Source organism: Artemia sp. Qi Xiang Cuo, chromosome 19 (genome assembly GCF_049724085.1).
Source record: "Artemia sp. Qi Xiang Cuo chromosome 19, ASM4972408v1, whole genome shotgun sequence".
NCBI classification, from domain to species: Eukaryota; Metazoa; Arthropoda; class Branchiopoda; order Anostraca; family Artemiidae; genus Artemia; species Artemia sp. Qi Xiang Cuo.
In genome coordinates this window covers 46,019,432-46,044,801 of record NC_142812.1, presented here as the reverse complement: position 1 = coordinate 46,044,801, position 25,370 = coordinate 46,019,432, and positions in this window count along the sequence as shown.

Here is a 25,370-nt window from a genome sequence, read left to right as displayed (position 1 = left end):
TTAAACTGTACAACAGCTATTTATTTAATAAGAAAATTTTCGTTTTTTAATGAACGCCAAATAAAGAAAAAAACACATGGAATCTGGGAACAGAGTTTCTTAAACCCCATAAAGCTGTTTTAAAGGATACAACAATTATTTATTTAACAGAAAATCGTCGTTTTTTAATGAACGCCAAGCAAAGAAAAAATAATGCATGGAATCAGGGAACAGAGTTATTCCAGCCCCGTAATTTTCAGCACGCGGCGTTGAATTTCTTACAACAATTTCTACTAAGCTAAGGAAAGCACAGAAAAACCCAGTAGACAATTGGAAGCTAAGCCTAGCGATTGATGCGTAAGAGTTCATTCGAAAAGCTACTAATACTGAGTTAAAAAAAGCATTCAATCCGTTTCCAGTACCTCATAACCCCCTCCCCTCCCCCAAATCTTTGTTTGTGAAAAGTATTAAGATTTTCCACTCCTCTCCCTTCATTCAACCTAGAAAAGTTCGAGATATACACGTTTTGAAAAATTCTATACGTAGTGTCTTTATGGAGAATGCTTCAGAAATTTGAAATTAAACAAATCTAGTCCTACTGCTTTCGGTCCTAGGATTTCGTAGATCCTAAATTGAAAACAAAGGCAATTCTTACAAAGAGATATGTTTTGAAATTACATTTAAAAATGAGCATTTTAATAAGTCTTGACGAAATCGAAAGCATCCATTTATCAAAGAATTTGTAGCCTCTGTGTTAGTCATTAAATTAAAATTCAAGATTCTAGTTACTAGTTCTAATTACTAAGATTCTAGTTACTAGGGTTGCTTCTAAAGTAGATACATCTCACTGCGAACAATTCATTGCTATATTTTTCTATTTATATATATATATGTATATATATATATATATATATATATATATATATATATATATATATATATATATATATATATATATATATATATATATATATATATATATATATATATATATATATATATATATATATATATATATATATATATATATATATATATATATATATATATATATATATATATATATATATATATATATATATATATATATATATATATATATATATATATATATATATATATATATATATATATATATATATATATATATATATATATATATATATATATAATATATATACTTATATGTATATATACTGTAATATATATATATATATATATATATATATATATATATATATATATATATATATATATATATATATATATATATATATATATATATATATATATATATATATATATATATATATATATATATATATATATATACATATATATATATATATATATATATATATATATATATATCTCTACTCTCTCTCTCTCTCTCTCTCTCTCTCTCTCTCTCTCTCTCTCTCTCTCTCTCTCTCTCTCTCTCTCTCTCTCTCTCTCTCTCTCTCTCTCTCTCTCTCTCTCTCTCTCTCTCTCTCTCTCTCTCTCTCTCTCTCTCTCTCTCTCTCTCTCTCTCTCTCTCTCTCTCTCTCTCTCTCTCTCTCTCTCTCTCTCTCTCTCTCTCTCTCTCTCTCTCTCTCTCTCTCTCTCTCATCTCATCTCATCTCATCTCATCTCATCTCATCTCATCTCATCTCATCTCATCTCATCATCTCATCTCATCTCATCTCATCTCATCTCATCTCATCTCATCTCATCTCATCTCATCTCATCTCATCTCATCTCATCTCATCTATCTCTCTCTATATATATATATATATATATATCTATATATATATATATATATATATATATATATATATATATATATATATATATATATATATATATATATATATATATATATATATATATATATATATATATATATATATATATCTTCCTAACTGTTCAAATATAGTCTTGTATAAATAAAACAATGGAAAGAATTGTTGGGCTTTTCCTAAATCTAGTAAAATCTCATCAGAGTCAAATGACGATTGTATTTTATTTGACAAATTAGTTTAGAATATGTTTCGATTATTGATGCTATGGTCTCTGGTTTACTGTTCATTAAATATAAACTGTTCTTGTAACCAAAATTTTCAGATTGGAAAAACTTATAGAACTGTAATTCTCTATGTGAGCAAATTTTGTTGGTTCTTAGATTTTACAATTTGATATGAATGAGAATAGTTCATAATCTTCTGAAGATTAGCATTAGTCATGGTTGACAAAGGCTGCTCAAAGCTTTTGTCTTTTAGTGTATATTAAATAAAAAAAACAAGTTTTTTTAACTGAAAGTAAGGAACGACGTTAAAACTTAAAACGAACAGAAATTATTCTGTATGAAGGGGGCTGTCCCCTAATCAACACCTCGCTCTTTACGATAAAGTTTTTTTATTGTTTAACAAAAATAGATTTGTGAGAAAGTCAAACTTTAGCGTAAAGAGCGAGGTGTTGAGGAGGGGACAGCCCCTTTCATATACGGAATAATTTCTGTTCGTTTTTAGTTTTAACGTCGTTCTTTACTTTCAGTTAAAAAAACTTGTTTTTTTTATTTAATTTTTGAACGTTTTTGAATTAATGCAGGTTTTGATTTTGGCTCACCGTACATGAATAATTAAAACAAAATTTGCATATTATATTTGGTTAAATGGCTTTCTCGAAACTTGTTTAATTTTATTTACGAACGTTTTTATTAGTAATAAATATACGTAACTTAGAATTAACTTACGTAACGAACTTCTATATTCATAAATTTTTAACACGTATATTAGGGGGTTCGCCCCCTAGTCAATACCCTGCTCTTTAAACTATAGTTCGAATTTTTTTTTTCAGTTCTTTAAAAATGACCTCTTAATCACAATCAGTTGATCAGTTGAAAAACTTGTTTTTTTTTTATTTAATTGCTGATCTTTCTCTTTAATAATGCTGGGAAATCCGGCGCCCCCTTCATAGCAATGTCCCTTCCCCCATGCACACGTCCGTCCTGGCACGTTCCGTCCCGCTAGCCCCCCCCCCTCTCCTTCCACCCCCTAACACACAAAAATCTCCTCTGAAAAAGTCTGTATACTTCCCAATAACCAATACTATATGTTAACATTGAGTAAAGTTCATAACTTTCAGCCCTCCCCCTGGGGACTTTGGGGGATCAAGTCATCCTAAAAGACATTTTTATCATATTTTCGACCATGCTGAACAAAATGGCTATCACAAAATTTTGATCGGGTGACTTTGGGAAAAAAATGAGCGTGGGAGGGGGCCTAGTTGCCCTCCATTTTTTTGTTCACTTAAAAAGGACAATAGAAAATTTAATTTCCGTTCGAATGAGCCCTCCCACGATATTCTAGGACCACTGGGTCGATACAATCACCCATGGGAAAAAAAAAAACAAACAAACAAACAAACAAACAAACAAATAAACACGCATCCGTGATCTTTTCTTCTGGCAAAAAATGGAAAATTTCACATTTTTGTAGATAGGAGCTTGAAACCTCTACAGTAGGGTTCTATGATACGCTGAATATAATGGTGTGATTTTCATTAAGGTTCTATAACTGTTAGGGGGTCTTTCCCCTTTTTTCGAAAATCAGCCAAATTTTCTCAGGCACGTAACTTTTGATGGGTAAGATTAAACTTAATGAAACTTATATATTTGAAATCAGAATTAAAATCTGATTCTTTTGACGTATCTATTGGTATCAAAATCCCGTTTTTTAGAGTTTCGGTTACCATTGAGCCGGGTCGCTCCTTACTTACAGTTCGTTACCACGAACTGTTTGATTTTACCGTGAATGTCTGAAATCTGGTTAAGTCGACATTCACCGGTGAATGTCCAAAATTCCTTTTATTCTGCTTGGATTCAAATAGCTTTGCGAGTCAGCTTTTTCAGGCTTATGTAAGCTACGATGATAAAAGTTAAATTTGGGTTAGGTTAAATTATGTTAGCTTAGGTTAGGTAAGATTTGGTTATAAATATCAGAAGTGGGCTAAATACCTAAGCTAAACTAACCCAATCAAACTTAATCTAACCTAACCTGCCATCATCAAACCTTGCATTAAATTGAAAAAGTTGACTGGCAACACTGACTAAATCCAAAGAGAAAAAAGGTATTTCGGACATTTGCCGCTGAATGTTAACATTCATGAATTTCGGATGGTCACGACATTATATACATTATAAACAGAAAAAACGCCATTGTTTTTTGTTTTTTTTTTGTGGTAAAGATATGGTAGCCTTTCTCGTTTCTTCAAATGATTAACAAAACCTCTTGACTAAAAAAAGGTTCTTGAGCTGGCTTTGTAGGATCTGAGATCCAACCGTGGAGGAAGTATCTCCAGGTAACGATCATTATGTAGTGCTGCCTCAGATTTGGAGGATGTGAGTTCGATATATGAACTAAATATAAACTTTGGACGACAAAATGAGCCTGATATAAATGGAAACTGGATGTTTTATAGTAACCGAGAATTGTTCATTGTAATAAAAACAATTAATATACAACAAGAACGAGATGAGAGCTTTGGTTTAATTCTCTTTGTGTTATGAAATATTCAATGAGTATTGGCTTTGCTTGAAATGTCGTCGTAAGAAGTCACCCCCCTTACCAGAAGTTTGAATAGGATCCTCGGAATCGACGAATAAAAAAATTTAGAATATACATTCTAATTAAGTTCAAAACTGGGACCCCACATATCTTTGTGTTCCATGGAATGGTGATGCGTATTTTCTTTTCTATTTTTGAACCACGGACCCAATCATTCGGTTTTAGCAGGAAAGTTTTATTAAGCTGTTTGAAATCCATAAATAATTTTCTTCTAAGACATTCAGCTAAAACTGAATCGCGTCTACTAATACCCCTCCGTCAGTGTTAGATCTGCTGAGTATAAAATGTGCCACGTGTCCAAGTACACCTAATGTGAAAGGTAGGTATATATTATATATTTACCAGGATAGATGATATGATGATTTTAACGATTTATCTGTTTGAGTTGAAGTTGGCTGAGATATTATATTCGTTGGGTGGTATCTGTATTTTGTTTCGACTGGGTATCCACGTGTTAGCATTAAGATATATCTTAAGGCTTTTAAGCCATTGCTTAGCAATCTTCGAAGCATTGCCGAAGGCAACAGTCATTTTTGAACTTCCAATTTTGATCCACTGAATTTGGATATTAACAATAATAATAAGTTCTTTAGTATTACTGTGTGTTCTAATTTTATTTAGGGATTTCTTCCCCAATTAGAGCAACGAGTAATTCGGTGACACTATTAGATAAAAATAATTTATTCAACTAAAATCGACTGCATTATTATCCTGCATGTGCATGCCCTATCATTTTTGCCATTCACTCTTTTGAGTCAATTAAATAAAAAAAACAAGTTTTTTTAACTGAAAGTAAGGAACGACGTTAAAACTTAAAACGAACAGAAATTATTCCGTATATGAAGGGGGCTGTCCCCTCCTCAACGCCTCGCTCTTTATGCTAAAGTTTTTTTATTGTTTAAAAACATAGAGTTGTGAGAAAGTCAAACTTTAGCGTAAAGAGCGAGGCGTTGAGGAGGGGACAGCCCCTTTCATATACGGAATAATTTCTGTTCGTTTTAAGTTTTAACGTCGTTCCTTACTTTCAGTTAAAAAAACTTGTTTTTTTTATTTAATTTTTGAACGTTTTTGAATTAATGCAGGTTTTGATTTTGGCTCACCGTACATGAATAATTAAAACAAAATTTGCATATTATATTTGGTTAAATGGCTTTCTCGAAACTTGTTTAATTTTATTTACGAACGTTTTTATTAGTAATAAATATACGTAACTTAGAATTAACTTACGTAACGAACTTCTATATTCATAAAGTTTTAACACGTATATTAGGGGGTTCGCCCCCTAGTCAATACCCTGCTCTTTAAACTATAGTTCGAATTTTTTTTTCCAGTTCTTTAAAAATGACCTCTTAATCATAATCAGTTGATCAGTTGAAAAACTTGTTTTTTTTTTATTTAATTAATGATCTTTTTCTTTAATAATGCTGGGAAATCCGGCACCCCCTTCATAGCAATGTCCCTTCCCCCCTGAAAACTTCCTTCATGGAAAGATCCTTCCATAAAGCCCCCGACCCTCTCCTTCCCCCACCTACCAGAAAAAATCACCTCGGAAAAAGTCTGTATACTTCCCAATAACCAATACTATATGTTAACATTGAGTAAAGTTCATAACTTTCAGCCCTCCCCCTGGGGACTTCGGGGGATCAAGTCATCCTAAAAGACATTTTTATCATATTTTCGACCATGCTGAACAAAATGGCTATCTCAAAATTTTGATCGGGTGACTTTGGGAAAAAAATGAGCGTGGGAGGGGGCCTAGTCGCCCTCCATTTTTTTTGGTCACTTAAAAAGGGCACTAGAACTTTTAATTTGCGTTCCAATGATTCCTCCCACGATATTCTAGGACCGCTGGGTCGATACGATCACCCCTGGGGAAAAAAAAACAAACAAACAAACAAACAAACAAACAAATAAACACGCATCCGTGATCTTTCTTCTGGCAAAAAATGAAAAATTCCACATTTTTGTAGATAGGAGCTTGAAACCTCCACAGTAGGGTTCTCTGATATGCTGAATATGATGGTGTGATTTTCATTAAGGTTCTATAGCTTTTAGGGGGTCTTTCCCCCTTTTTTTGAAAATCAGCCAAATTTTCTCAGGCGCGTAACTTTTGATGGGTAGCACTAAACTTGATGAAAGTTATATATTTGAAATCAGCATTGAAATCTGATTCTTTTGATATATCTATTGGTATCAAAATACCCGTTTTCTAGAGTTTCGGTTACCATTGAGCCGGGTCGCTCCTTACTTGCAGTTCGGTACCACGAACTGTTTGAAACCAAAATTAATTTACAGCACTGATATATCATGGCAAAAGATTAAATCAAATTGTAGGATTGTGCCGATTATAAACTCTCTTGTTAGTCAGCTGATGATCTTAATTACCCGCCGATTGATTTCTCCTTTGGTGTTAATGTGGTTATTTTAGGTTTTGTACATAGAATTGCAGAACTGCGAAAACAAGATTCTTTGACACAGCCTAGAAGTTTCAGATTTCCATGTAAGTATGGTCTTTAGTACACTTTTTAAAAGTCAAAAGTGAGTAGATTAAATAATTAAAATTAAAAACAAATGTTTGTAGGATATGTCAGATTAACATTCTGCAGTGAACTTTGTCTATAATTAATCATCTTATTTTTCAGATTGTGGAAGAAGAGTTTTCAATTGGTTTAGGGGTCGAAAATTTTTTCAATGATGAAGCACAAATTCGACTTCATTCATTCAGAAGAATTGGAGTCTCTGTTAGGTTTCCGACATGTCTTGTTAACAAAAAGATTCCGTTTGTTCTTAGAATATTTTGGCAGAAGAGGTCTCACCAGTGGGATATGCCAAGGATAAATGAAGTTAAAACATGGCCTACGATTTCTCAATCAGGTAAGTTACTGGGAACTTGAACTATTGGCGTATTTTCTTCTTCTAACCGCAGCTTAAATTTTTTTTCTATTTTATTATCTCCACCCCCCCTCGTTCTCACAAGTTAAAAACCTTCTGTGATCAAGATACGGCTACATCGCCGATTTAAGCAACCAATGCGCACATTTTTGTTGTACGTTTATTCACCGAATATCTTTTCCCGACGGTTTGCCACACAAGCATATGTTTTGACCGCCTGTGACTACACCCCTTTCCAAGTAGTACTCTGTGGAAAAATATAGTTGCATTTATAAATTGCTTTTATTTTATAGTTATAATTTCTTGGATTTAATCATTCCCTGTGCACCATGGTCCTCCAACAACAAAGTAAGGTTTACGTCTGAGATTATACATAATCTTTTATGGTTTTGATTTAATGTAATTTTTTTGGTTTTTCTCGTTTTTTTTTTAAAATTTTGCCTCACCTCAAAAACCAATGGAATCCAAAAAAACACTAGCATGCCCACTGAATTTGCTCTTGTCTATATGCTGCGGTTTTGTTAACTGTTCAAAAATTAAATGATCTTATTATTATGAATTTTGGAATGACACAAAGTTAATAAAAAATGCAGAGTTTTAAGAATTACAGATGGTACTTTTTTGAGTCCTGACGCTTACCATTTACGACTCTGAAGCTTCTGCAAATCACAAAATAATGTTTAACTTCTTGGAGCATGTTCCAGCAATGCAATGATTACACGAATCTGCCAGGACGTCATAAAAAAACTAAAGTTAGCTGAAACTGTTTCGACAATTTAGAGCTAAATTCTCCCATGTGTTTTACTATATACAGTATGGTAGAACAATAAATAATCAGAAATGATATGACGTAACTTATCTTAATATTTTCTAATTTTTGTGAAATTATTAAGTTTAAGTATGTGCAAAAGTCATTTGTGTTTCACTGGTATCTATTCAGGCATCTATAGCTTTAATCCATACAATTTTAGGGTTACGATCTTACTAGCTCGTGAGGTTGATTTCACCTCTGTTATACTGAGGGCATGAAATGTTTAGCAGATACGTAATCTCCCAAATACGCTATTGCATACAAATAGGGACTTTCCCTTTTAGAAGTTTGTCTAAAACATAAGTTACGTACGTTTGTGAAAAAACATGTTATTTTGATTCTGACGGCGCAAATACTGCATCCTAATACAAAATCTTAGGTGAGAAAAGATTTGTAAATCAGTGTTGATATAGTCCAAAGCAATGGTATAACACCATAGAAGTGCATAGCAGGATGTACACAGAGTATAAAATAGTGATTTGAAAGCATCATTTATATTATATCCATTATAGGTTTTATGCATTAAAAGATTAATAGATTAGTATAATAAAAGATATTACAATATAACGGATTAAAAGTATAAACATTAAAAGGATTAATTTAAAAGGATAAGGTAAAGACTAAGATTAAAAGGATAAGTTTCCAGTTACAAAATTTTTGGTACTTTTGTCTTATAGCCACCACACTCAAGATCTTGTATCGCGAACATGAGACAATAACCGGTTTTCATGGTCTTTATACCAGACAATATTAGGTTCGACTCGGAGGGAAACTACATTGTATCTATTCTTTAATTAAATATCTATTTGGTATTTGGTTAAGTTAGCTTAGGTTACGTATTTAATATAATGCAGTCTGGGTGGCCCCCCTTCCATAATTCTTTGTTGTAGTTTTCATAATTTTGTTGATAAACTATTATATTTTCATCATATTTTGTTTTATTTCATTAGCGTTAACCAAACTTCACTTTTCGACAGTACTTGAGTGTGGTGGCTATAAAACACAAGTACTGAATTCTTATTAGGGGCGGCTAATAAGTCTTTCATCCAACGTTTAGGCAGGGAAAATAAAGCCCTGGCCCTGAATTGCCAGCCAGAGCATCGATTTTCTATTCTACCATAGGGCTATTTTGAACATAAAGAAAATAAATCATTTTTTGGACTTTTGTTAAGAGCTATTGGATTAGGGGAGAAAAAATTCCGGTATGGTTCAAAAAGGAGGAATGGATTCAATTTATATTGAATGATAGAAACTTTCGGGAAATGAAGATGCTGGAGTGGATGGTTGGTTTGGTACCAAAGATATCATTTTTTCATGTATTTATTTATTTTGGAGTTACTGATTTGTTTTGTTTTTGAACAAAACAAATATATTGAAGTGAATTAATATATTGGCCTTGGGCCCATGGCCTATGCACCTTTTTAGCATAAATCAATATTGTATATTATTATTCCATAGGACTATAGGAACTATCTGTTTGGTAAACTAATGTGCCTAGAACTGATAATTTGGTAAACTTACCAGCTTATCATAAGCAGCGCAAAGCACTGCCTAAATAAAGAACGATGTTGGCACAATGTATTATTTTTTTCCCTTTAGACCAGGGCACCTCGTATCGAAGGAGTTGTCCTAGAAACTTCAAAAAGGGCTCATTCAATTGGTTTGGAATGGCTAGTGCCCTTTTTAATAGTCGACAGTGATTGGAAGGCAATTAACACATTTTCCACGCCCACCATTTCCCCAAACACATCCAATCAAAATTTTGAGATTGCCAATTTTTTCAACACAATTGAAAGTTCTGGAAATCATGTCTTTGAGCAGGACACTCCCCCCACAGTCTTCAAGGCACTGGTTATAAGCAATGCCTTGGGACCATATAAGGTTTTTATTGAAAACTTTGTCGTAGAAGCTGGAAACAGGGCTCATTCGATTGGAAATTCAAAGCGCTAGTGCCCCTTTTAATAGTCGAAAGTGATTGGAGGGCAACTAACACCCCTCTCACGCCCAACTTTTTCCCAAACACATCCAATCAAAATTTTAGATAGCCATTTTGTTCAACTTAGTTAAGAGTTTCGGAAATTAGGTATTTAAGGATGACAACCCCTCCCCCACAGCCCTCAGAGCAAGGGTTGTAAGTCATGCCCTGGGGGCATATAAGGCTCATATAAAAAGCGTTGTCGTAGAAACTTCGAAAAGGGCTCATTCGAATGTAAATTGAAATGGTTAGTGCCCTTTTAATAGTTGAAAATGATTGGAGGGCAACTAACCCCCTCTCACGCCCACCATTTCCCCAAACGCATACAATGAAAATTTTGAGATAGCCATTTTTTCAATGTAGATGAAAGTTCTGGAAACTATGTCTTTGAGGATGACAACCCCCACCCCTCATAGCCCTCAGGGTAAGGGTTTTAAGTTATGCCCTGGGCCGTGGGGGCATATAAGGTTTTTATGAAAAGTGATGCTGCAGAAATTTAAAAATTGCTCATTTGATTGGAAATTGAAATGGCTAGTGCCCTTATAATAGTTGAAAATGATTGGAGGGTAACTAACCTCCTTCTCACGCCTATCATTTTCCCAAATATATCCAATCAAAGTTTTGATATAGCCGTTTTGTTCAACTTAGTTGAAAGTTTTGGAAATTAGATTATTGAGGATGACAACCCCCCACAGTCCCCAGGGCAAAGGTTGTAAGTTATGCCCTGGGGGCATATAATGTTTTTACAGAAAGCCATGTCATAAAGATTTCAAAAACGGCTGATTCGATTGGAAATTGAAAGGGCTATTGCCATTTTTAATTGTCGAAAGTAATCGGAGGGAGAATCCCCCCACGCCCATCATTTCTCCAAATACTCCTGATCCAAATTTTTATATGGCATTTTTGTTGAACCTAGGTGACAGGTCTGGAAATATCGTCTTTGAGGATGACAATCCTCCCCCCAAAGCCACCAGGAAACGGGTTATAATCTCTGCCCTTGGGGTAATTAAGGTTTTTACAGGAAGTTTTTTCGTAGTAGGTACAAAATGGCTCACTTGATTGGAAACTGAGAAGAATGGTGCTTTTTTTATTAGTAGAAAGTGATCAAAGGGCAAATGCCCCCGATGCCCATAATTTCCCCGAACACTTTCAATCAAAATTTTGAGCTAACGATTTTTTCCCCGCATCAGAAAGGTCTGGAAATTATGTCTTTGAGGATAACAAAACCCCCAGCCCTCAGGGTGACGGTTGTAAGTTACGCCTGGGGAAAAATAATGTTTTTTTTAGAAACCATGGTCATACAAACTTCGCAGGGGGCTCATTGGATTGGTAAGCAGACACTCTGGTGTTCTTTTTAAGAGTCAAAGTAATCTGAGGGTATCTACCCCCCCCCCCCCACACACACACACACAAACACAGGTCGTATTGTCCCAAAATGCATCTAATAGAAATTTTGAGATAGCTATTCTATTTAAAATGATCTAAATATCATATAACAAGGCCTTTGGGGTTGAAACAATCCCCAGAGATTAGGGTCAATGGTTTTAAGCTATACCCAGGGTATATTTAAGATCTTTATGGAAGGGATGGTTCTTTAAATTTGGAAGAGCCTCAGCCTTTCTCCCTGAAAAAGACTATGTCTATATAAAACGAACATAAATTAATTAAAATTTTTTTTTAACAAAACAAGTTCTTAAAAAAAGTAAAGAACTCCATTAAACCAAACTGAACAAAAAGGGAATCAAACAATCTAACAAGAATACAACTACAACAAATCAGTGTCAATAAATAAATGAAACCTAAAACAAACAGAAATTAAAATAAATAAGAGTCAAACTCAAAACGAGCAGAAATTCATATGAGTAGGGTTTTAAACCCCAAGCTTTCTAAAAGCCAGAATATAGTTTCTACTTTACTGAAAAAATTCCTTTAATTGTTTTCACTTTTCTAACTTAAAGAATCCAAAAATCTATTAAGATTTTAAGGAATAAATATCAGCATATGTAGCCTATATTAAACTGGCAATGCAGAATTTTTCAGTAAATTCATATGAATTTTTTCAGTAAAGTACAAATTATGTTCTGGCTTTTAGAAAGATTGGGGCTTAGAACACTACTCATATTAATTTCTGCTCGTTTTGAGTTTGAATCTTTTTTATTTTAATTTCTGTTTATTTTGGGTTTCATTTATTTATTGATACTGATTGGTGGTAGTTATGTTCTTGGTAGATTATTTTATTCTATTTTTGTTCATTTTTGTTTAATAGAGTTCTTTACTTTATTTTAAGAACTTATTTTGTTGAAAAAGTTTTTTAATTGATTTTGAAAAAGTTGATCACCAAGGGGAATGATTTTCTTAGAAACTTGTTTGATTTCAGGAGTATACATAACAAGAAAATCATAAATTTCGGGTCATATAGTAATGCTTAAGTTATTTCAAAAATATATATCAAACACAAAATATTTTAATTGTTAAGGTCGTTTGATAACCTTCAAGAGCCCGCCTTGAAGCTTTTATAGTTTGTATGGCCTGCAACTTGTTGCAAAGATCAGGAAGTTCCTTCACAGAAATCTAAACCAGGCATTTTTCAGTAACGAACAGACAGCTCAACAACAATTTTGTTTATTATGTTTAATTTTTTGAGATGTGCTTACTTATTTGTTGTTGTTTTTTTTTTTGTTCAGTGAGCCTTGATGAGATGATGAAAGTAATTTTGACGGAGAACCCACCAATAACACCAAAGCCAAAAGAGTCCTCTGGTAATGAGTTTTTCTACTTTATTATTCACTATTTTGAATTTTTGTTGAAAAAAAAGGAAATCAAAAACTAAATGGTTTTCAAATTTTATTTTACCAAAATATGCGTGTGTTACATCATTTTTGATTTGAAGATGTATTTTTTGTCCACGATCGTATTTTTTAATATTATCTTTCGTTACTTATAAAAATCAAGTAGATATAAAAATAGTTTTCAAACGAGCCTTTACACGTCTTTCTATGATATTTCAGTGTTCCTCTGGTGGTGACGAAAAAAAATTAAAGAAGGCCAACACAAAAAAGGGAGACTTACTACTTCCAAGCAAAAAAGTAATGTTTCTCGCCGCTGAACACGGGGGACCGTGATTCTCTCATATAGAGAATTTGGCTGTGGAGATTTTAATGATGCAGTTTTCTTTTTTGTACCTTTTTTGTGGAGTTTCAGGCTCTTTTTCGAAACTCCAATAAATTTGTTTTGCAATAAACTTCTACCATCGAGATTAATTGAAATTATTGGCATCACAACCGTGATTGCGATAAATGTCACACAGTGAATATCCGTTTGTTTTAATTTTAATGGTGTCCCTTACTTTGATTTGAAATACTTGGTGTTTTTTTTTTAAGTCACACCTGTGTCTTTCTAAAGTAAGATAGGGGGTTACAGCTCCTACAAGCTCCCAGTTCCTCCTGTTAAATTGTATATACTAATACTTGTAAATTGATTAGTAGTGACAAGGAGTGGTAGCGTAAAAATTGCCTTATTATTAACACAATTACTCTCGTATTTGATTATTTTTTATGTGATAACACGTGATTAAAGGGATTGAATGCATTTGAAAAAAAGTAAATTGTAAAAGATTAGCTAGGATGAGTTTGCAACTGATTTCAATTCGCAAATTAAAGAAAATCGTTGAGAAACTGTTTCCCCCTTGTCGTAATTGGAGTAGGTTTTCTCAGGCTCGTAACTCTTATTGCGTATTTTTAACCTTGAAATTTTTTATGTCATTGGAATTACAATACAAAGTTATTTTTCAATGTATATATTGCTGTCACTTGTTTGTCATTTTGTTTTGGTTGATGTATGCACGAGTCGCTCCTTACTTACAGTTTGCTGTATCATAACTGTTTAATATATACAAATTGAACTTAGACCCAATATAAACATTCAAACGTACCCCCTCCTCGGGGGTACGTTTATAATATATACAAATTGAACTTAGACCCAATATTCCCATTCAAACGTACCCCCCTCCTCAAACGTACCCATTCCCATTAATACTTACCCCCTCCTCGGAATTACCTGGCGACCTTCAAGATGCCCCTATACCTCTCCACCATTTGTGCCACTAGGCATAGGAATGTAATCTTTCACTTTTCCAAGAAAACGATTCTCTGGATAAGAAAAAAATGTATCACCCTGCACCACCCATATTCATAATCAATCTAAGCGAAGGTAGGTTAGAAATTAAATTATACCTCCTCCATAGACCCTTTTTTATATTTTCCTGAGTACTTACAGAAAATTAGAAGATGTAGGAGTAAAAGTAATTATTTTTAGGTATAAACCCCTTCTCCCACGTATTCAACGACCCACAAGCCCTTCTCCATAATAGCTGATACGAAATTACTCATAATTTTTTTGAAAATCAAATGAATTAACTTGATGCAACCTGACTCCTTAGATATGCGCAATTGTGCGGCTTTGCTGCATCTGAAAACTCGAAGCTCAATACATAGTTTTTGATAAGTATAAATCAATTGACAATCTCAGACTTTTCAATCGATAGCAAATTGCCATCTAGGGTCAAAATTGTAGTTCAGTACCACAAAATGACACCGAATATATATGGAAGAAAAATGGAAGCCTTGAAACGGGAGACAAGAAAAGGAATATAGAACACTGAATTACTTAAAACAAAGGCTGGCGATAGTCGTTTCTCTCCAAAGAGAGAATCGACATATTTTACACATATTCAATTATCATTTCAGAATTTTACAGAAGTAGTAATTCTTAGTGGTATTTCATAAAGTAATTTTGACCCTAAAATGGTGTTAATTCGAGAGCTTTGAATCCGAAATTTTTATGTTTTATTGTTAGAAATGCGTATGGATTTGCTAAGGCTGCAAAATTCTTAATTTTGCTCCAAGAATGTTCTAGAGTTCTAAAGTAGCCCATTCTCCTTGGAGATTTCAAATACAGTGTTGAATAAACCTTCATGATGGTGAGGCAACAATTGACCTGGTCCTATTCTTGCTCAAAATGGTCAAAATCACAAGCCGTCTTATGAGCGAGAATATGTGTTAAATAACTCTATTTGATGATCAATAATCGCTCAGATTGACTTTCCAGAAAAGGCTCTCCCTGAAGAGTCAACTCCATCGAGGTTAGCCTAAACCGCTTACACAGAAAAAAATGGCAGTCGCTGTGGTTGTTGGTACATCGTAGGTAGGTGATTAGAAAATAAAGCTTGTCATACAAAAACAAAAATAAATAGATTAATCGTCATTGGGACAACACACCACAGAGTCAGCTGCTTGTATTCTTGTATAATTTGAAAGAATTTTTTAATAAAAAAAAAAATAAGATTCCATACATAACAGTTGTTTATTTCAAGCCAAGCAAACAAAACAAGCAGTCAAAAAACGCAGTACAAAAGAACGAGAGAGAAAAAAAGGAAACATATCAGCATTATTAAAATGACAAGATAAATACAGAATGCTTCAACACTGAAGAATAATCTCATGTAGGCCTATACTATTTCGAACATTCATGTCTAGAAAGAGGGTGCCATAGAATAAAATGGGTTTTACAGGTTATTTTTCGAAATAAGTTTTAAAACGCTGTTACTTGGTTGGCTACTTTAAATTTATGGATTAATGCTAATTTTGGGATCCATGGGTGTAAGTGAAGTAAGGAATTCGCGAACATATCGAACGGAATGTTCTTTTATTTGCTTGTGTGAAAACGTTCCAAAAAATTGATGCTTATAGAAAATGTGGGAGGGCTTTTGAATTGTACAGTTTAACAATTTGCACAGTTTGTTCACCCATCATTGTTACATCCGAATCAATGTGGATGCACAATTTACCTTCTAATGCTTGCCTGTAGACATAATATTATATAATGTTATATAATATTATATAATAATCAAAATTAGCACGAGTGCGACCATCGATGTCAATTGTTTTGTCACTTCCATGAAGGAACTGACTTAATCAAACAGTTCGTGGTAACGAACTGTAAGTAAGGAGCGACCCGGCTCAATGGTAACCGAAACTCTAGAAAACTGGTTTTTGATACCAATAGATATATCAAAAGAATCAAATATCAATGCAGATATCAAATATATAATTTTCATTAAGTTTAGTGCCACTCATCAAAAGCTACGGCCCTGAGAAAATTTGGCTCATTTTCAAAAAAAGGGGGAAAGACCCCCTACAAGCTCTAGAACTTTAATGAAAATCCCACCATCATATTCAGCATATTAGAGACCCCTCCTGTGGAGGTTTTATGATTCTATCTACAAAAATGTGGAATTTTACATTTTTTGCCAGAAGAAAGATCACGGATGCGTGTTTATTTGTTTTTTTTTCCCCTAGGGGTGATCGTATCGACCCAGTGGTCCTAGAATATCGTGGGAGGGCTCATTGGAACGGAAATTAAAAGTTCTAGTTCCCTTTTCAAGTGACCAAAAAAATGGAGGGCAACTAGGCCCCCTCCCACGCTTATTTTTTTCCCAAAGTCACCCGATCAAAATTTTGAGATAGCCATTTTGTTCAGCATGGCCGAAAATATGATAAATATGTATTTTAGGGTGATTTAATCCCCCAAAGTTCCCAGAGGGAGGGCTAAAAGTTATGAACTTTACCCAATGTTAACATATAGTATTGGGTATTGGGAAGTATACAGAAGTTTTCTGGAGTTTTTTTTTGGGTTTGGGGTTGTTTTGGTTGGGTCGGTGGTTATGTTGGAGGATCTGTTCATGATGGAAGTTTTTATGGGGGAAGGGAAGTTGCCATAAAGGGAGCGCCAGACTTGCCAGCATTATTTATTGGTTATTGGGAAGTATACAACCATTTTCAGGAAGGATTTTTTTCTGGGGGGGGGGGTTAGAGGAGGGGGTTACTCTGGAGAATATTGCCGTGGATGATGTTTCTTTGGGGTAAGAGACATTTCTATGAAGGGGGCGCTGGATTTCCAAGCATTAGAAATTAAATCGATCATTAGACGATCAGAAATTAAATAAAATAAAACAAGTTTTTTCAACTGAAATGTAAGAAGGAATATTATAACTTAAAACGAACAGGAATTATGACTTATGTGAGGGGGCTCTCCCCAATGACAAGATCTCGCTATCATCGATATTTTTTTTTAGTGCTTTGAAAAGATCTATGTATTCTAATTAAACTGCCTGTTTGATTCAGGGGTTTGTGAATCAAATTTTTTTTTAAATTTTAACGTAAAGAGCGTGGTATTGACTAAGGGGAGAACCCCTTCATATACGTAATAACATATACGTAATAAAAAAACAATAAAAAAACAAGCGATACGGCTCAATAGTAATCGAAACTTTTAAAAACGGAATTTTGATGTCAATAAATGTATCAAAAGAATGTGTTTATAATGCTGATCCTAAATATATAAATTTTATTAAGTTTAGTATTACTCATCAAAGGCTACAGGCCTGAGAAAATTTACTCGATTTCTTAAAGAGGGGGGAAACATCCCCTACAAGTGAAAGAATTTTAATGGAAATCACACCGTCAGAATTCAGCGTATCAGAAAACCCTATTACATAGGTTTCAAGCTCATATCTGCAAAAATCTGCAACTTTGTATTTTTTGCCAGAAGAAAAATATACGAATATAGAAGTTAGTTACGTAAGTTAATTTGTAAAGACATCCATTTAGCAAAAGAAAAGTAAAATTTTTATGCAAATAAAAGCTGCATTAACTAAAAAACGATCAGAAATTAAATAAAAAAACAAGTTTTTTAAACTGAAAGTAAGGAGCGACATTAAAACTTAAAACGACCATAAGTTATTCCGTATATAAAAGGGGTTGTCCCCTCTTCAACGCCTCGCTCTTTACGCTAATTTTTTACTCTGTCTAACAACTTTATTTTTTAAAACAATAAAAAACTTTAGCATAAAGTGCAAAGCGTTGAGGAGGAGACAGCCCCTTTCATATACGGAATAATTTCTGTTCGTTTTAAGTTTTAATGTCGCTCCTTACTTTCAGTTTAAAAAACTTGTTTTTTTTATTTAATAGTATTAAGACTATAGTCTTCATCATGACTGTGTTTGTTATCTCTGTGGAGTGATGCCGAATTGATACTTTTATGTTGAAAAGTCTCATCGACATCTTACTTTCTGTTATTTCCTGTTGAGGCAGATATCTTGTCTTTGGTATATCTTCTTAAAACTTGACGTTTATTGAGAGTTGCCGCCTTTACACCCTGTTTGCGTCTGTTTTTCGCACTCAATTTTGCACCATACTTGTGTTTCTCATCTGGCTCATTTTTTGTCTGCTACTTATTCGGCTGGATTTTCCTAGTTTCCTTTCTCTCTAAGCTTCTTGCTTCGAACTTGTGAATCAGGAATGAATAGATCTGGTATATGCGTATCCGAAAAGTTATTTTTGAATCTATTTCCTTTACTAAGAGATCTACTTAGAAAAGCAACTAGATCCCAGAATTTGCAGTCGAATGATCCGTTTCTTAGCTAATTACGATCTATCGTTCTTTATTATGCAGTTAATATTAAATGTTTCCCATTAATGTTTCCCAGCCCTAATTGAAAATTTCGACTCTTAATAAGGGCACTAGAGTTCTAAATTTATCAATCAATTTTTTCAAATTATTTGTTGTTATATTCGTTCTTGGGTTTTTTCGTATACTCTTTTATCTGTGTTTTGTGTTTTTTTCTGTTCGCGTTTGTGTTTTCTCTATTGTTTCTTGTTATTTTTGCTCTTACGTTACTGTGTTTGTTTAAATCTTTTTTTTTTTGCCTGTATTTCCACTAGTCTCCACTGGTTCTGTGATTGTGACTGTCTCTGTGGCTGTGATCTGTCGTTTCTTGGTTCTTGTATCTATTCAAATTTTTATTTTTGTGTTAATCTTGTTTTTTGTTCCTCTACTCCTTCCCTTTTGTGCTACTTTTTTCGCATGTCTTATATTATTTATTGTTTTGTTTTTGTTATAAATGCAACGGGAAAAGATTTGCTACGGTAGAATTGGGTAACTTTGAACTAAAAATCGTGAAGAATTGAAGTTATATTGTGATATTTTTTTTTTAACTAGTATTTACTCAAAACTATTTTTGGAGTTTGGGGAGTACGTCATTCTGCGTCGAATGGTAAGTGTCCCAAACTGCTGGTCTTCATGTTGTGAAAGCTACACCAATCCTAAAATGCTGTTCAAAGTTACCTCTTGGGAGGCTTAACTTTGAAGACTAAGAAATTTGAAGGGTAACATTGAACAAGTGTTGTAGGAGTTTGAAGGCATATGACATCAAATTTAAAGTAAAAAAAACTCATTTATTGAGAGAACTACAATATTACTTCTAAAATAAAAAGGCGAAGAAAAAGTCAAATTAGTAAAGTATGAGATAACCAAAGTCATAATCAAATAAAAATTTTCTGCCGTGAGTGAGTCGAGGGGCTGGAAGATCTTCCACTACCTGGTCGGTAGGGATGGATGTTGTGTCTTTAACCATGGGAAAATAGATCCATCCTTGTTTTTTCGCAGGCATATCACGTATAGCAAGCCGTCAGAAGAAGGAGCATCTACCCCTAACACTACAAAATGCTAATAAATATGACCAATGAAGAACTTTGCAATGAACCAGCATCCATGCACGGTTTTGGTGGATAATTTGAACTCATATTGGCTGCTGGCTTGCTTGAAAAACTAGAAGGGCCAGCACTCGTCAACTCATCAACTTCCCTTTCAGAGTCACTCTCGCATCCGGATGCGTCAGTCATGTCAGACTCACTACATGAATCTTCTGCATCCCCAATGCTTTCCCTGGTGTGATGCTAAGACGTTTGCACGTGATATTCCTTACATATTTTTCAAATCTGCGGACTTGCAGGTCATCTAGTAAAACTTCACTGACGTTGTCCACAACCTCTTCTTGAGTTTGTTGGACGGGAAGAAGATGGTCTTGGATGACTCTGGAACGTGATAACCACCTGGCAAAGCCATTCTATAGAGTTTTCTTTCCATTTGATGCTAGACCCTCTAGAAGTAGCTTCAAAAGCTGGAGTTTTTTTGGAGTAGTTCGCTACGGTTCTCAATCGAAGCTCTTAACGATGTCAATTTAGAAAAGAATTAATAAAGTTTTGTTCAGGTATATTGTGCTTAAAGTAATTTATTGTTTTTCCAATTGATGCAAGATAACTTTTGACTATGAGTCTCAGCTCGAAACGATCAACAGGAAACCCCCACTCAGCACATGGGAAACGATAGCTTTTTCTTCGAGCCCTGCCAATACAGTTGGTCTTCCCACCTTTTTATTGAGCTTTTTGTTCGTTCGTTAAGAAAGAGTACCCAAAGTAATCCCGTATTTCCCTGAAGCCCTTCTCATTATTAGATCTCCTTTCTTTATTTCCTCCAGAGCATTTTCCATCATTTCCTCGTCATAACTGGTATACATTCTTGCATTTACTGGTATCGTATATGTTCTGGGCATCTGTATGAATTTTTGATTAAGACTCAATTTAAAACGAATGAAAAAAAAATACATAAGAAAATCCACAAGAATTTACAATCAAATGACTCTCCTAGACAGTTTTTATGACCATCGCTTCTCTACTAAGTGACTGAAAAAAGCAAATAAAAATAGTACAATGAAAGCTTGTGGTCTTTACAACAGGCAACGGTAGAGCGTTGTCGCTGATAGGCTCAGTTCCAAGGAATAACTTGTTTCTATTATATTTTTTCCATTTTGGGTGCCTGTAGGTAATTTCCCTTGCCCTGTAATTACTCTGCTAAATTGCGTGATAAACCACGGTCTGATAAATAAACTTCTTTAGTGATAAAGCAGAAGGTATGAGCATTATCTCAAAAAAATATTTTAAAAATACATCACATTTTAAATGTATCAAATTAAATTACAAAGGACCCAAACTAAACTGCCTTAAATTAATTTTTCATATTTTTCTGATGGCAAATCGTACTTTTCTTTTTCATATTTTACACTGTATGTAACTTTATAATCCTTTATCTCTTCTATCGATCAAATAACCCCTCCCCCCCCCCCCAAAAAAAAAAAAAATAAATAAAAGTAGGTCTAAAGGAATTAGGAAATGGCCAAAAATTTTAACAATAGCTGAAGAGATGAACTTGATTTGCGCCGTCCTAAGGATCAATAGAATAAAAAGGGTTTTCTGAAAGTCTGAACAACAGATTAAACCTCAATTCAATGCGAAATTAAACAATTGGCCAGTACAGAACACTGAAATCAATGTTAAAGTTAGACAAAGGTACCTTAAGATATGTTCAAAGCTATTCCGGAAAAAGAAAATATTTGCAGGTAACATTGAACACTGCTGCCATCTTAAATCCATGGAATAAGGAAATGATTTAACCTAAAAACCTAACCATTCGGCTCCTTGGCTATAGGAAAATGTAAAACTAAAGGCTTATGGTTCGTTTACACATTGCGGCAATTCATGCGGATTTAGCAATCCGTGCGAAAATTCCGTCCGTTTTTGTGCTAGAAAAAATCTCTAGCTTTCCGCAACGTTTTGGTCAAATCAGGACGGAATCTTGGCAAGATCTTTAAGGGAATAAAATCATGAGTATGGATTATCAAAAACAACACGATCTTATAACTTCGGTTCAAGGCTACACCCAGCTTCTATGATCCTGCGCACCTAGGCTATAAGAAAACTAAGAAAAACGGTGTCATTTGGCTCTCTATTGTTCAATAGCTTTCAGAAGAGGGTAAGAACATAGGTCATGTTGTTGCAATAAATTGAAATCTTTGCCTTAAAACGCAGCGTTATTTTAGCCATAGTTCGAACAGATACGGACAGATTTCCGCATGGACTTCCGCAATGTGTAAACGAACCATTAGTTTTGTTTATAAAGTAAAAAAGGGTGACTTATTTTTAGCACTTTTTGACAATTTTGGATAGCTCAAATTCTTTTAAGAATAAAAAGCTAATATTTTTTCTTAATCTGAATGCAATATTGCCAACTGATTAAGACGCTATCTATCAAAAATCCAGTTATCGATTGATTAAAGTATTGTCTTAAAGAGAGCGCACATTGTTCGTTACTGATTTTTTTTCAAAGTTATCCCGTTCTATGTTAATCTTTTTTTGTAGTTTTGTCATTTGTTGTTGTTTTCTGTTGCTAAAAAACCTTTATATGGGCCTTATTTGTTGGTGAAAATCTGTTTCTGAAATTTAAATTTTTGCACCACAATATTTATATAAGTTCTTCTAAGTTCAATTCTATCTTGAGGTGGAGGGAAAGAAACTTCAAGCAATCTTATCAGAACACATTTCAGGCTCTAGACAGGGTAAAATAGGATATATTGTTATTGAAGGGGGTGCAAGGGGGTGGAAAGAGCCCAAAAATGTCAATCTCTAGTTTGAAACCTAACGCTGCAACTCCTTAGGCCCAGAAAAATCTAATGGACAAAAAAATACCTTGGGAGGTCTTGGGAGGAATAGCTATTATTATTATTTCAATGGAAACTGAAAGAAGAGAAGATTCATAGGAAATGATAAAACAGTTCTCAAGAGAGTCTCCTTAGGTCTGTTAGGGCTCTTTGGGGGCTGGCTATCATTGCTATTTAAGTTCACCCAGGAAAAATCCTTTGGTGATAAATAAAAGTTCAAATAGGGATAAAATCCTTTTAATGGACAGTGATAGAAATTCACAAAAAAAACAGATATTTCGGTCACATATGCAGTGACCGTCATCAGTAGTAAAACTAAACTAAAACAAATTAAAATAAAAGTTTATATACGAAATCAAATAAAACTGCATATTAAAGTTTTATTTATACATATTAAACTACATAAATAAAGAGGCTAGCTTCCGCCTTTGCTTTGAAGAGAATTAGAGAATTAAACAATATGTAGCTTTATTTGATTTCGTATATAAACTTTTGTTTTAATTTGTTTTAGTTTAGTTTTATTACTGAAGTCGGTCACTGCATATGTGACCGAAATATCTGGTATTTTTGGTGAATTGCTATCACTTTGTATTAAAAGGATTTTATCCCTATTTTAACTTTTATTTATCGTCATCGAAAGGCAGTGTGGTCTCCGAAATTATCTAAATCCTTTAGTTTTTTCTTAGCAAGAAAGTAGTAAAGATTGAACCACGTTGTTTTTATTTTCTACCCAAGCTACTATTTTCGTAAGGATATGGGATAAATATATATAAAACGGATGAAATCTTTCGACTTTTTATTAGCTGGAACACAGTAAAGAACGGACAAAATTAAATCAGCCAGTATTGTCAATCAAATGTGACATCTTACTCAAGAGAAACAACTTTTTCACAAATGCAAAAGATATGTATGATACATCATATTGTATATGAAGATGTAGAGTTTATCAAGAATTGCATTTTACTTTAACATCATGCTATGTTTACTACGAAAAGTATTTATATATAAAAATTAGATTTAAAATTAGCCGTTAGACATCTCTCTATAATGTTTAAGTGCCCCACTAGCGGCGACAAAAAATAAGGAGACACATCTCTGTGTCCCTTGGTAAAAAGTTATTTTCCGTTTTGCTCGATGACAAAATCTTTTTAAATAGGATTTTTGATTAGGGTGTTTACAATGGTGCAATGTTCATTTCTATAGAACACCATGTTTTGTGGTTTCATTCTAGTTTTTAAAATCCCCCTAAATTTGTTCTTAGAACAAACTTTTGTTATTAAGATTAATCTAAATAATAATTACGATTCCTTGGAACTTTGGATGGTATCTCTACCTCACGTGACAGTTATTTGATGCACAGCAACATCTGCTGTTAGGAGACATACGATGACAAGCATCAAAATTAATCATAGATGGAAATTATGGACGACTGAATATGCAGTTTGGACGACTAAATTTTGTATGGTATTTCTACCGCACATGACAGTTATTTAAAGCACAGAAACATCTGCGGTTAGGATACATACGATGGCAAGTATTAAAATTTATCATAAGTGAAAATTATGGATGACTAAACATGCAGTTAGGAGACCAGTGACAGCAAGGATCACATTGAATACTACTACTACTACTAACAACTCACCGCAGCGCCAAGCCGTCTTAGGTCAACACAGCTTTTCACAGTTCTCCTCCATCCCAAGCTATTCAAAGCCTCCCTCTTTACTCCCTCCGAGGAAGTTCCTATTTCCTTTAAATGTTTCTTTATGACATCATCCCACCCCAAACGAGGACAATCTGCTTTCTTTTACCCCTAGACAGTTTTTTGAAAAGAACAATCTTCTGCAATCTGTCATTCTTCCTTCGCAGAACGTGCTATCCATCTCAACCTTTCTCCCGCTATAGCCCTAGAAAACGGGATTGAACCACACTTCTCGTACAGCCTTCTGTTTGAAATAGGTCTGTCATCCGGGTACCCAGAACAATCCGTAGACAATTTCTCAAAAATACATCTAGCAAATCTTCATCCGCTTTTCGAAGCACCTATGCTTCAGAGCCATATTTGACCACTTTCATCACTGTAGCTTCCAATATTCTAATCATGGTTTGCAGACTAACTTCCTATTCTTCCAAACTTATTTTTCAACTGTGAAAAAACATCCTGAGCAGTGGCTATTCTACTTTTAACATCTTCACTGCTCCCACCGTCTTTACTAATAATATTACCAAGGTAAGTGAATCTGCTGACCTGATCAATCGCATCATACCCACTGTCACCTTTTTATCTTCACTTATTTCTAGCCTTAGCAACAAAGTCTTAACATTAATCTTCAAACCTATTCTAGCACCCTGAACTCACAAAACCTCTATAAGATCATTCATTTTGCTCACAGTTTCATCTAGGATACTTAAATCATCAGCATAATCTAATTACAGGAGAGTTTTTTCGACCCATTTGATTCCGTGGTCTCCCATTGCCTTTCCTGTTATCCTTACGACAAAGTCCATTAAAATGATCCATATAAAGAGGGATAGAACACAATTCTGCTTAACTCCTGATTTAGTACAAAACCAGCTGCTAACCTCAGTCCCTATCTTAACCGCAGTAGTATTATTCTAGTTCATAGCACTAATCACTTTAATGTATTTGTCTGGTATACCATACAAGGATAAGACCTTCGCTAAAGCTCTTCTATCAACAGAATCAAATGCTTGCTCATG